The following is an 11285-nucleotide window of genomic DNA, read 5'->3' on the forward strand; positions in this document are numbered from 1 at the left end:
CCCTGGCTGTCTGTCCACTCTGAGGACCAACGGCTCCTCTTCCCTCGACTCACTTGCATTCCCAGAGCGCCTGAGCCCGCGTGGTGAGAACAAGAGGGAAGGAGCGGGGGTGGGAGCCCATGCCCGCGTCCAGAGGACGGATGCGCCTTGTCTCGGGTGGGAGCCCACGCCCGCGTCCAGAGGACAGATGTGCTTTGTCTCGGGTGGGAGCCCACGCCCGCGTCCAGAGGATGGATGCGCCTTGTCTCGGGTGGGAGCCCACGCCCGCGTCCAGAGGACGGACGCGCCTTGTCTCGGGTGGGAGCCCACGCCCGCGTCCAGAGGACGGACGTGGTTCGTCTTGTGGCACATTCTCGTTCAGAACCAGCCGTCTCAGAGCTGGTTTTGAGGGTCACCCCGAGCAGGTGGATGCAGCGAGGACAGCACAGGCCCACGATGGCGAGGAAGCTGCACTGACGAGAGCACAGCGTCCCCGCAGACACGTCGGAGACCGGCTCTCATGGAGGAACGGCGTGTCCGTGAAGACGGAAATAACGGGTAAAAACAGGAAGGAGAGACATCAAGCAGCAAAGGCTAGGATGAAAGAGAGACTCTGAGGACGGGCACAGGTGAGATCTGATCTGACCTGTTCTTTCTCTTTCTCCCGGTGCTGAGTGCGACAGGTCTGGGCACCCGGGGCCACTCGTACTTGCGTAAACGGTGTCACGGATCAGCTGCCACAGCCCCGGAAAGCCTTCAGTTCGCATGGCAACCTTTTCCCTGTCCCCCGTCACATAAACGGATGCCAGGGGTGACACAGAATGCTCACGCCACCGGCCTGCTTTGGGGGATCAAGGATCTGCACAGAGAGATGAAGGGCAGCAAAGGCATCACGGCACTCCCTTCAGCTCCTGGGAGCGGACGTGTCCAGCTCACCCTCGTGGCCTCTAGTTTGTGGGAACCGCTCAGCTCTTCACTCGCAGCCCCGGGCTGACGCGGTGCGCTCTCTTCTCTGCTCCCTTCAGCAAGCGTCGGCCCATCCGTGAGGAGCACGACACAGGAGCTGACACAGACGGTGTGTGGGCCCACGGACCCCGGGGAGGAAGAGGAGGGAGGAAGGGCTCTAGGTCAGAACGAGAGTGTCCAGCCCCGGGTGGCTGTGCACGGCGGATCCGTGACGCGGAAGGTGTGAGACCAGAGGTTCCCCCGCACGGACATTCAAGGGGCCTGTCCGGTGCCAAGTGTCCCGGGCTACTGCCCGGCGTGACCACTGCCCACGTGTAGCATCTCCACGCTCAAGACCGCCAAGGTCTTCCTCGCACCCACAAGCCCGGGGGCTCCCCAACGCAGGAGTCAGTGGAGTGGGCTGTGGGTCATACGCCTCCTCGCCTAAAGCCCCCTCCTGTGCCCCCAAGTCTGGTTTACAGAGCGCCCCACAACACCAGCAGGTCAAGGGTGTAGACGCACCCTGCCCCCTTCCTGGTGATCTCCGGGGTCATGTGCCCAGGAGCCGGCCAGACCCCACCCATTCGGATGCATAAGCCACCTCCTTCTGTGCAAAAGGCCTCAGACAGTCAATCCCCACGCGGGCCCACCCTCCTCCACACCAGCCTTCCCCGCCCCGCAGCCTGGACCACAGCGCCTTCCTCCTCAAGCCAGCCCTGCCTTCCCCACCTGAGTCTATCGGTTTCCACCGCAGCTAAGACGGGATCTAACAGTTCATTACTGGATAACTGTCCGAAGGGGCCTGGACGGCAGTCGGGAACACCTGTGCAATGGCGGAATGACGCCCACCCCGCGATGCGGAACACGGACACCTGAGCCTCTGGACGTGAGTCAGCTGTGTGCCCGGCACCCCGACCCCACTGCTCCCCAACAACACGGCGCCCCCAGAGGTCCGGGACCCCCAAGGGCCGGGGCCTTGCTCGGGTGGGGCTCCTACCTCGTGGTCCCAGAGGCAAGGTGGCGGCCAGGCACAGAAGGGTGGCTTTTTGGAGACGTGCTGGTTTCCAGGGTCCAGTCCGGTCCACACTGCCTGCAAAGTGTGTTACAAACAAGGACACATGAGCGTTCTGTCCCGCCGCAGAGGAGGCTGGACACGAGAACGCGGGAGGGGCCTAGGAAGGGACTGAGCCCCGTCTGGGGTTCGTGGAGGGGCTTCACCTGCCCACCGGCCACCCCAGACCTCCTCCAATCTCAGAGCTCTGGGCACCTTTTGAGGGTGCTGCCGGCCATTGGCTTGCTCAAGTCCCCACCAGTCTCCTAGCGCTTAGACTGGCCCCTCCATCCCGGGGGCCCCCGGGGTCCTCCAGGGTCAGCACACCGGTGCTAACGTGTTCTCAGGTGCTCAGGAAGTGCTGGGTGACTGTGCGCCCCCCGGCGCTCCTGGGTCTCCTCCCTGGGGTCATCACCAGAGGCCCCGGCTCCCCCCACTCTCAGGGGCACCGTGAGGAGGGTCATTTCCAGGAGCGAGGTGAAGGACTCCAGGGGGGTCCGAGGATGGGTTTCAGGTGGCACATGAGTTCCCTGAGGTCACGTGCACATTCCTGGTAGGCACAGCCTGCCTAAGTCTCAAAGATCCCTGACCTCACTCAGGCACTCCTCTCCTAGGAGTTACCTAGGAGAACGCACAATGACTTTCAGACGGCAGTAACAACTACAAACACCAGCCCTGAAACCTCAACGGGAAGGGGATTTTTAAAAAATGATCCAGAATATTACCTTGTTAATCGTAAGAAACCAGTGTATACCTACGTCGTATATGGTACAGATGAACAAACTCGGAAACGCGGGCCCAGCTGTGAACGACAAAGGATCTCAGCGAGCAAGCAGGGGCGAGGACAGAGTGGACGGCTGTGCCCGGGGGGAGGGTGCCCCTCACGGGACGGGGGTGACACTGGCCTAGGAGGTCCCATGAGCCATGTACCCCGCGACAATAAACGTCGGGAAGGTGTCAAGTGAGTAGACCTGTCAGGACACACTCTATCTACCAACGAGCCGGGACACCAGTGAAACGGCGAGGAGGAGAGCGTACAGAACGGCAGAAGTTCTCCAGGGCGGTTTCTGGGCATTGAGGGAGGTCTCTGAGATTGCGAGGCCTGGTCTTCATCGCTCTAACCCTAAGACAACTCGTGTTTCTATTCCTCGATGGACCCCTACATGCACGAACCGTGACTGTCACCCACAAGTACGGGCAGATTTTGACTCCCAAGTCCGCGGAGGGGAGGGGAGGGACGGCCGACAGAAGGGGAAGGTCCGAGTCTCCCCGCGGTAAGTGGGTGCGAGGCGGACGAGGACAGGGAGCGAGGTAACGGGCTGTGTGCAGTGTGTGGGTCACGGTGGAGAGACTCGCTCACCAGAATTCCTCCTGGGAAACACGGAGTCTTCTTGGGATGAGAAGAGACCTCCCCCCTTACGAATATGCAACGAAGTGGGTCACTGTGCTGCCTTCTCGGGGCCCAGGGACTGGGCTGCTGATGGCGCTGGGAGGGGCCGGCGGGAGGCTGGGTGTTGCTGAGGGTGGGGGATGGGGCGGGAGGGAAAAACCAGCGGAGGCTTGGCCATCAAGGGACGTCTGGGGATGTGCAACGCGAGCGCCCTTCTCCACCCGGCCCAGCCCACGGACGCGTCTGTGGGAGTGGACTCTCGGGGATGAGCTTAAACAGGGGCTGAGCTCTCTGTCGGGGCTGGCCAGGGGTGAGCGTGGACATCAAACACGTGAACACAGGACCAAGAGGTGGAGGGACGGGTGCCATCCAGGTTACCCGTGACAGACACAGCCGGGGAGCATTTTCCGGCTGGAACTTGAGCAGTAAGAGAGCACGCTGCGCCTGGCATCCCCGTAAGGATGGAGGGAAGTTGGAGAATCCCTCCCGCTCGGGGCCCGACCACCAGACCAGAGGAGGGACGTTGGATGGGGGGCCGTGTGGCCTGCTGTTCACTCATACGGCCCTTTTCTCAAGCGAAGGGTCTGAACCTGGGGGAGCACGCTGGGGTTCAGAGTAAACCCTGGGTTTTGGCTGTGAGTGGTTATGTTTCCAAGGATGTGATTTAAATCTGTGATATTCAAATCCATGTAGTAAAAACATCAATGTGCACAGGGTTTCACACACGGCAGCCGCGAGTCTGCCTGTCCGCAGCACAGCACGGGGCTCAGGAGCACGGACGAGTGACCTAATGCCCCCGACCCCCGACCTTCGACATCGGGGCAGGAGCACCCACAGCCACCCCATTGGCTGATGGGTGCACAACTCTGTGAATTAAAAATCATTCAAAGGGGGCGCCTGGGTGGCTCAGTCGTTAAGTGTCTGCCTTCGGCTCAGGGCGTGATCCCAGGGTCCTGGGATCGAGCCCCACATCGGACTCCCTGCTCCACTGGAAGCCTGCTTCTTCCTCTCCCACTCCCCCTGCTTGTGTTCCCTCTCTCGCTGGCTGTCTCTCTCTCTGTCAAATAAATAAATAAAAAATCTTTAAAAAAAAAAATCATTCAACGAACACAGAAGACAGGTGGATTTTATGGTACGTATGTGGTACCCCACTCCAGCCACTTGCAGGGGACCCGCATCAGAGATGCTGTGAAAACACACATGGAAAGCACCTGGCACTGTGCCTGGCACCACCAACACTCGGGAAACACTAGAGTTTGGTAATCGTGTCACAGAGCTGACACAACAGACCACTGAGGATGTGTCTCATCAGATTTACACAGTCCAGAGCTGCGGGGCTGCTGGGCCCTGGAGTTCACGGAGTTCATGTCCGCCGTCTCACAGTGAGAGCCGTCCAGGGTGGGGTGTAAGGAGTAGCGCCAGTCTGCTGGAGCCCGTCCGCACTGCCCGCTGCCCCCCAAGCCTCACGCACTTAGACCCATGGACACCCGAGGACGCGTCTCCTCGGAGGAGACTCGACGCAGGAGAACGCAGGAGCTGCCGGGCTGCGGGCAACCGAGAGCAGGGGCCACAGTGGAGGGCTCCGGGGTGCGGGCCAGGACCCAGGTCCGGCAGGTGAACCGGCCCAGCGCAGGGACCGGGTGGCTGGTGACAGGGAGGCCGCACAGTCCCTCTGCTAGCTCCTGACACACGACCCGGCATGGTGGTGGTCCGTGCGGCCCCCACGCGGGGCACAGCTGCCCACGGGCTGCTCCTGCTGTGCTGGGCGGCCGGGCCTCCCCCCCCCCCGCCCCTCAGGACGCTCAGGGCCTCGCTCGCCATCCTGGAAGTGGCCTGTCGTCTCCTCTGTCCTGCACCCTCTGCGGCGGAATGAGGAGGCCTCGCGGGAGGGGAGAGGGAGGGGAGTCCCCAAGCTTCCCGGCTTCAGCGACCGTCTAAGGAAAGCCGGTAGCATGTCTGCGAGATGTCGAAGTGAAGAGAAGCCTGTTCAAGGACCCCAGTGCGACGCTGTGGGCCGGAGGACGAGGTGTGTGCTCTCCGCCTCGACTTTCTAACGCAGCAGACAAAAACTTTCCATGAGTCGGCGCTGTCACCCTTCGCAGGTGGCGGGACCGGAGCCGCCACGGTTCCTGCAAAGTCACAATGTCGGCTGCGTGGCTGGTGCAGACCCCGAAAGTGATGGGATCCACTCGGGGGGAGCGGGGAGGGAGTGCGAAAGGGGACAGGGGAAACATTAAGGCCCAAAACAGCTTTTATGATTTAACTCAGTATCCCGAAACTTCTCCACGCACGGTTCATAAAACCGTCTTATCCTTTTCAACCGGGCACTGAAAGTCGGCGGGAGGGGGAGGCCTGTCCGCTCGGGGGGTCTGTGGGCCTGGGCGCCGCAGGTCGGACGGGAGCCCCTCGTCCCGGGCCGTCACTCCGCGCAGTGGATGCTCTGGTGCCGGAGCAGGTGGGAGCTCCTGCTAAAGGTTTTCTCGCACTCCTGGCACGCGTACGGCTTCTCGCCGGTGTGGATCCGCTGGTGCAGGACCAGCTGGGAGTGCTGGCCGAAGGTTTTCTCGCACTCCTGGCACGCGTACGGCTTCTCGCCGGCGTGGATCTTCCGGTGGAGAAGCAGCCCCGCGCTGTCCCAGAAGGTTCTTGCACACTCATTGCACTGGTGAGGCTTCTCTCCGGTGTGAATCCTCTGGTGCACCGTGAGGTGGGAGGTCCGCCGGAAAGCCTTGCCGCACTCGAAGCACTCGTAGGGCTTCTCACCGGTGTGAATCCTCTCGTGCCTCAGAAGCTCCGAGTTCCCCCGGAAGGCCTTGCCGCACTCCTTGCACACGTAGGGCTTCTCGCCGGTGTGAATGCGGATGTGTCTGATGATCTCCGAGTTCTGGCCGAAGGTCTTCCCGCACTCGTTGCACTCGTAGGGCTTGTCGCCCGTGTGGATGCGCTGGTGGCGGATCAGCTCCGAGCTCTGGCCGAAGCCCTTCCCGCACTCGTTGCACAGATAGGGCTTCTCCCCGGTGTGGATCTTCTGGTGCCGGATGAGGCCCGAGCTGTGCTTGAAGGCCTTGCCGCACTCGCCGCACTCGTGGTAGCGCTCCTCCGTGTGGATGCGCTGGTGCTGAATGAGCTGCGAGCTGACCCGGAAGGTCTTCCCGCACTCGTTGCACTCGTACGGCTTCTCCCCGGTGTGGATGCGCTGGTGCAGGATGAGCGCCGAGTTCTGGCTGAAGGCCTTGCCGCACTCCTCGCACTTGTAGGGCCGCTCCCCGGTGTGAATCCTGTGGTGGTGGATGAGGTGGGAGCTCTGGATGAAGGCCTTGCCGCACTCGCTGCAGGCGAAGGGCTTCTCCCCGGCGTGGATCCTCAGGTGTCTCCGCAGGCTGGAGTTGGTCCCAAATGTCTTCCCGCACTCCTTGCACTCGAAGGGCTTCTCCCCGCTGTGGACGCGCAGATGCTGGATCAGGTGCGAGTTCTGATTGAAGGCCTTGCCGCACTCCTTGCACGTGTGCGGCTTTTCTCCCACGGGGCTTCTCCGGGCTCCGTGGGATTCTGAGGGCTCCACGGGGCCGCGGCGGGGGGCGGCGCAGGCGCGGACTCTCCCCGGGCTTGTCGGCTGCCGGTGACCTCNCGCAGCTGGGGGGCCGGCCGGAGGCGTGAGCGGGTGCGGGCCGGGCCTGCAGACGCGCGCGCTCCCGCCGCTCTCCCCGGGCTTGTCGGCTGCCGGTGACCTCTTACGGACAGTCAGCCCCGGTGCGAGGCCTCGCCCGCAAGGAGATACCTGCTCCGCGCTCTCGTCCACGGACGCTCTCGCCGGCCTCTCCGCCGCGCCCTCTGCCCGGGCGCCTCCGAACTCCCGGCCCTGACACACCACCCTGGGAGGTTCCTCTGGCCTTGCCACACGTGCCTCGGCTTCTTCGGAAACTTCTTCCTTGGGGATTACCTCGGCGTGCTCAGTCCCCATCTCACGATCTGAAATGAGAGAGGGGAGGCGCGTGAAGCGGCTACAGCGCACGTGACGGACACTTAAGCTAGGGCGTGGGAAGCACTGGTGCGGTTCTGACCGCACTCCGACTCGGTCTTGGGGTCTGGCGAGAGGACGGACGCTGCCCTAGAGAGGGAGCTGGGGTGACGGTGGGCCCGCCAAACAGAGAGCGGACCCTGCCCGAGAAGCGCGACTCGGATGATCAGAGGGAGGGACTGAAGGAGAGAGATGCTCACGAAAGCTCCGGCGAGCTGGTGCGGGACCTGGCTTGGCAAGGGACGTGGGCACGTAGGGCCCAGCACGGAAAGGCGGGGAGAAGGGGCAAAGATGACACACTGGTCACAAGAGCGAGGAAGCCCCGCGGCGCTCACCAGGACACAGGTTGGGGCGCCGTATCCGTCCGGCTGACCGTCCACAGGGTCCCACGGCTGAGCCAGAACCACAAGTCAGTCCTCTCGGCCTCCCTTCCATTTGGACGGAATTGTTCTAGCTTCATTTTCTCCCGGTGGCCGGCGGACCGTATCGACACCTGCCCTCCCCTCCCTGGCTGATGGAAATGCCGCCCACACCACCGTCTGAAGCTGAGCGGCGGTCAGACTCTAGACCCCGTTCGGTTCTGCTGTCCTGTCTGTTCCTGCCCCAGGACCAGAGCTTTGGCCCACCGTAGCTTTCCTGAAACCCTTACCACATGAGAGAAAGTTTTCTCTCTGGCTTTTTCAAATACTTCCTGTCGATGCTCCTATAAGTTTATCTCCAAATAAGTTTATCATTCTGTAAAATGTCCAAACGTATCCTGATGTTTTTATATCCGTCACGTCTCTGCACGTCTTTCCCCTTAGTGAGTTTTCTTCTGTTTTCTAACTGGTTATTCTTTTTACGTATAGCTACGTTAACTGTTTTACAGACTGTTATAGAATTTTCTTAATACTTTTTTAGCATTAACGCCTATGCTTCTTTAAACTTCTAAAAGGCTGCAGCAGAAGTCTTAGTTGTTACCCGATATCTACTCGTCCACACCTCATTAGCCACAGAATAATGCATTTACTTCATGTAGCAAGGCACGTGGCCAAAGAAACAGAAAAACGCAGGCGGAAGTGTGCGGGGCGTCTAGGAAGTCTCCTGAGGGGCGAGGGGACGCCTTTCTTCACTCTTTTCCACGCTGTGCTGGGGCGACAGGTGGCAGGCGGGTGCCATCCTGGACCATGAGCACAGCACCCTCCATACCCCACGACGGGGCCAGAGCTGGACAGAACCTGGGTCCCTAACAATCTGACAGAGCTGCCGTCCCAGCCCTGCAAGGCCTCCCTCTGGAATTCCTGTTTTTGTTTAAGATTTCATTTATTTATTTGACAGAGAGAGCAACACAACAGCGGGGAGAGGGAGAAGCAGACTCCCCGCTGAGCAGGGAGCCCGATGTGGGGCTCGATCCCAGGACCCTGACGTCATGACCTGAGCCGAAGGCAGACGCTTCACCAACTGAGCCACCCAGGCACCCCTGGACTTTTTTATCAAGACACAAACACACCTTTGCCTTAAGCCACTGTAGTTTTCTGTTTTGTTTTTAGGAAGCCAAACCTATTCCTAACTGGTACCATGGCCCTGGGGACCTAGCTATCCCTGCCACAGAAGTGGGGCCAACGCTAGGAGGCCCAGGGAGTAAACAGCCCGGGGCGGGACATGCATGCACCAGACAATCTGAGGAAACCGACCCTCTGAGAGTAAAAGGGGTCGCTGTGTTAGGTGACTCTCAAGGGGGAACGGGCAGTGCTCGGCCTCTATCCTTAAGACACCGCAGAGTCGTGGAATGGCTTCTAAACCAAGGAGCGACACAGACCATGGTCAGGTGAGGGTTTCAGGCAGACGCACACTAACCGCCATTCCATGGATTAGGTAGAAAGCAGCAGGCCCGGAGGCACAGGGGTCCGTGAGAAGGCGGAGGCAGGCCCCAGGGCAGAGGCATGAGCTCTGACCAGGGCAACGACAGCAGAGGGAGTGAAGAGGAGACAGCTGCAGAAATAGTTCAGGGGTCAAGTTCTGTAAGACTTGGCTGGAGCTGACGGGGCTGGATACGGGGTAAGAAGGAGAGTGGAGTCACGGATGATGCCGGATCACCCGGAACATAATCACATGACCAGCAGTGCCAGGGGCCAGGGGCCGGGGATACGGGAACAGCAGCTCGTTCAGGAGGGAAGAGGACCCATCAACTCTGCACAAGAGAAGTTTTCAAGGTGTCCATACAGACTATCAAGGAATCAGCTAAAATGTCACAGTCTGAAGCTTACCCTGGACAGGACCAGAGACACAGCCTGGACAGGACTCAGTGCAGGTGGTAGGAGGACCGCGTGACAACCACCAGAGACGGGACACAGACGCCCAGAAAGCCAAAGCTAACATGTAAGCTCTCCTGTTACCTTCCACCCTTGCCTCCGGACCCTCCCGCCTTTCTCCGCCCGCTCTCCACGCTGTGGCAGACATCCACAAGACCCGGCCTCCAGCTGCAGCCCCCGGAGCCCCAGGGGGAGAACAGAAGGAGGGAGGAGTCAGGTCAGGGTACTTGTCCCCTTGGTTCCTTCCTGTGAGGCTGCCTTGTGCTGGCGGTGTCCTTCCACTGAAGGTCATGACTCCTCTCCCGAGTCTGTCGGACACAGTCATCTCACGCCCTGGGCCCAGCAGCTTCTCCTGCCTCTGGCTTCCTCAGGCCGGGCTCCTCGACACCCCGCCCACACGTGGATCATTTGTACTTAACCTCTTTGCAAGGAAACCTCCCTCAATTACCCTAATTTGAATGAACGGCTTCCTGTCTGGACCCTAATGACAGAGTGGTGGGAGGAGGAAGGGAAGCCTGCCAACAAGAGAAGGGACGGTTAGTGACCGAATCACCAGGGCCACGGCAGACAGAATGACACAGGGCCACCTGAAAATGCCTACGGGGACAGTCAGGTGGTCACAGGGGACCTGTGAGAACAGACCTGGTGGAACGGAAGTGGAGCCAGGTGCTGGCAGACAGATGAACAAATCTGCTTCTTCCAAAGAGTCTGGATGAAAGGTCCAAGGATTTTCCCTGACGGGAGCACCCTGACCGTGTTTGTGTTAGAAAGCAAGGTGCCGCCGGAGGAGAGAGGTTCAGAGGGAAGGAGAGATGGATTAGTGAGGAAACGAAGACCCTGACAGGCAGGAGAGCCTGAGAGCGGTGATTCCAGCACCACCCATCCCCAGACACCTGGAAGGAGTCTGATCTCCCTACGGGATCCCCAAGTCCTGGAAGGTCTGGTGCTCCCCTAAAATGACCCACACTTTTCAACTCCCCCCCGCCAGCCTGAGCTCTGACTTTCCCACAGCATAAGGGCAGGCCCCCAGATTTCTCCTTTTTGGTGAAATTTTGCAAATCACAGATGAGTCAAGACCCACTGCGGGGGACTTGGCTACGCTCCTCATCCGTGGTGCCGTCTGAGCTGGAAGTACAGCCTTAAATACACGTCTCCCTGGCATTCAGCCACGAACCAGTCCTGCAAGCTGCTACTTTTCGGTCCCTGTCTATCCCCACCCCTCTCTGGTCCCCTTCGCACCCGCGTCCCTCTCCAGCTTCCCACCACCCAGCGTCTCACGAGGTCAGACGTCACAGAATCACATGGACAATCGCTTGTCCACGGTACAACAGGACGAGTGCTGTATCTGCCCCCAACTTCAAGACCTGGCTCAAATTCAAATCCACAAAGTCTCCCCCAATGAAACATGACCTCCTCTGACCTTTCTTCCGCTCTGCCTTTGGCCAGTGACACGGTATTGATGTCACTTGTGGAATAATATTGCGTCTCTCTTTCTGGCAGCCCCTCACGTGTATATCAGAGCTGATACCCACCGGGCTGACTTTCCCAGAGGCAAAGACACACACCAGACCTGACGCTTACGGGGAAACAGTCCACTCCTCACAGCATGGA

Source organism: Ailuropoda melanoleuca, chromosome 17 (genome assembly GCF_002007445.2).
Source record: "Ailuropoda melanoleuca isolate Jingjing chromosome 17, ASM200744v2, whole genome shotgun sequence".
Classification (NCBI taxonomy): Eukaryota; Metazoa; Chordata; class Mammalia; order Carnivora; family Ursidae; genus Ailuropoda; species Ailuropoda melanoleuca.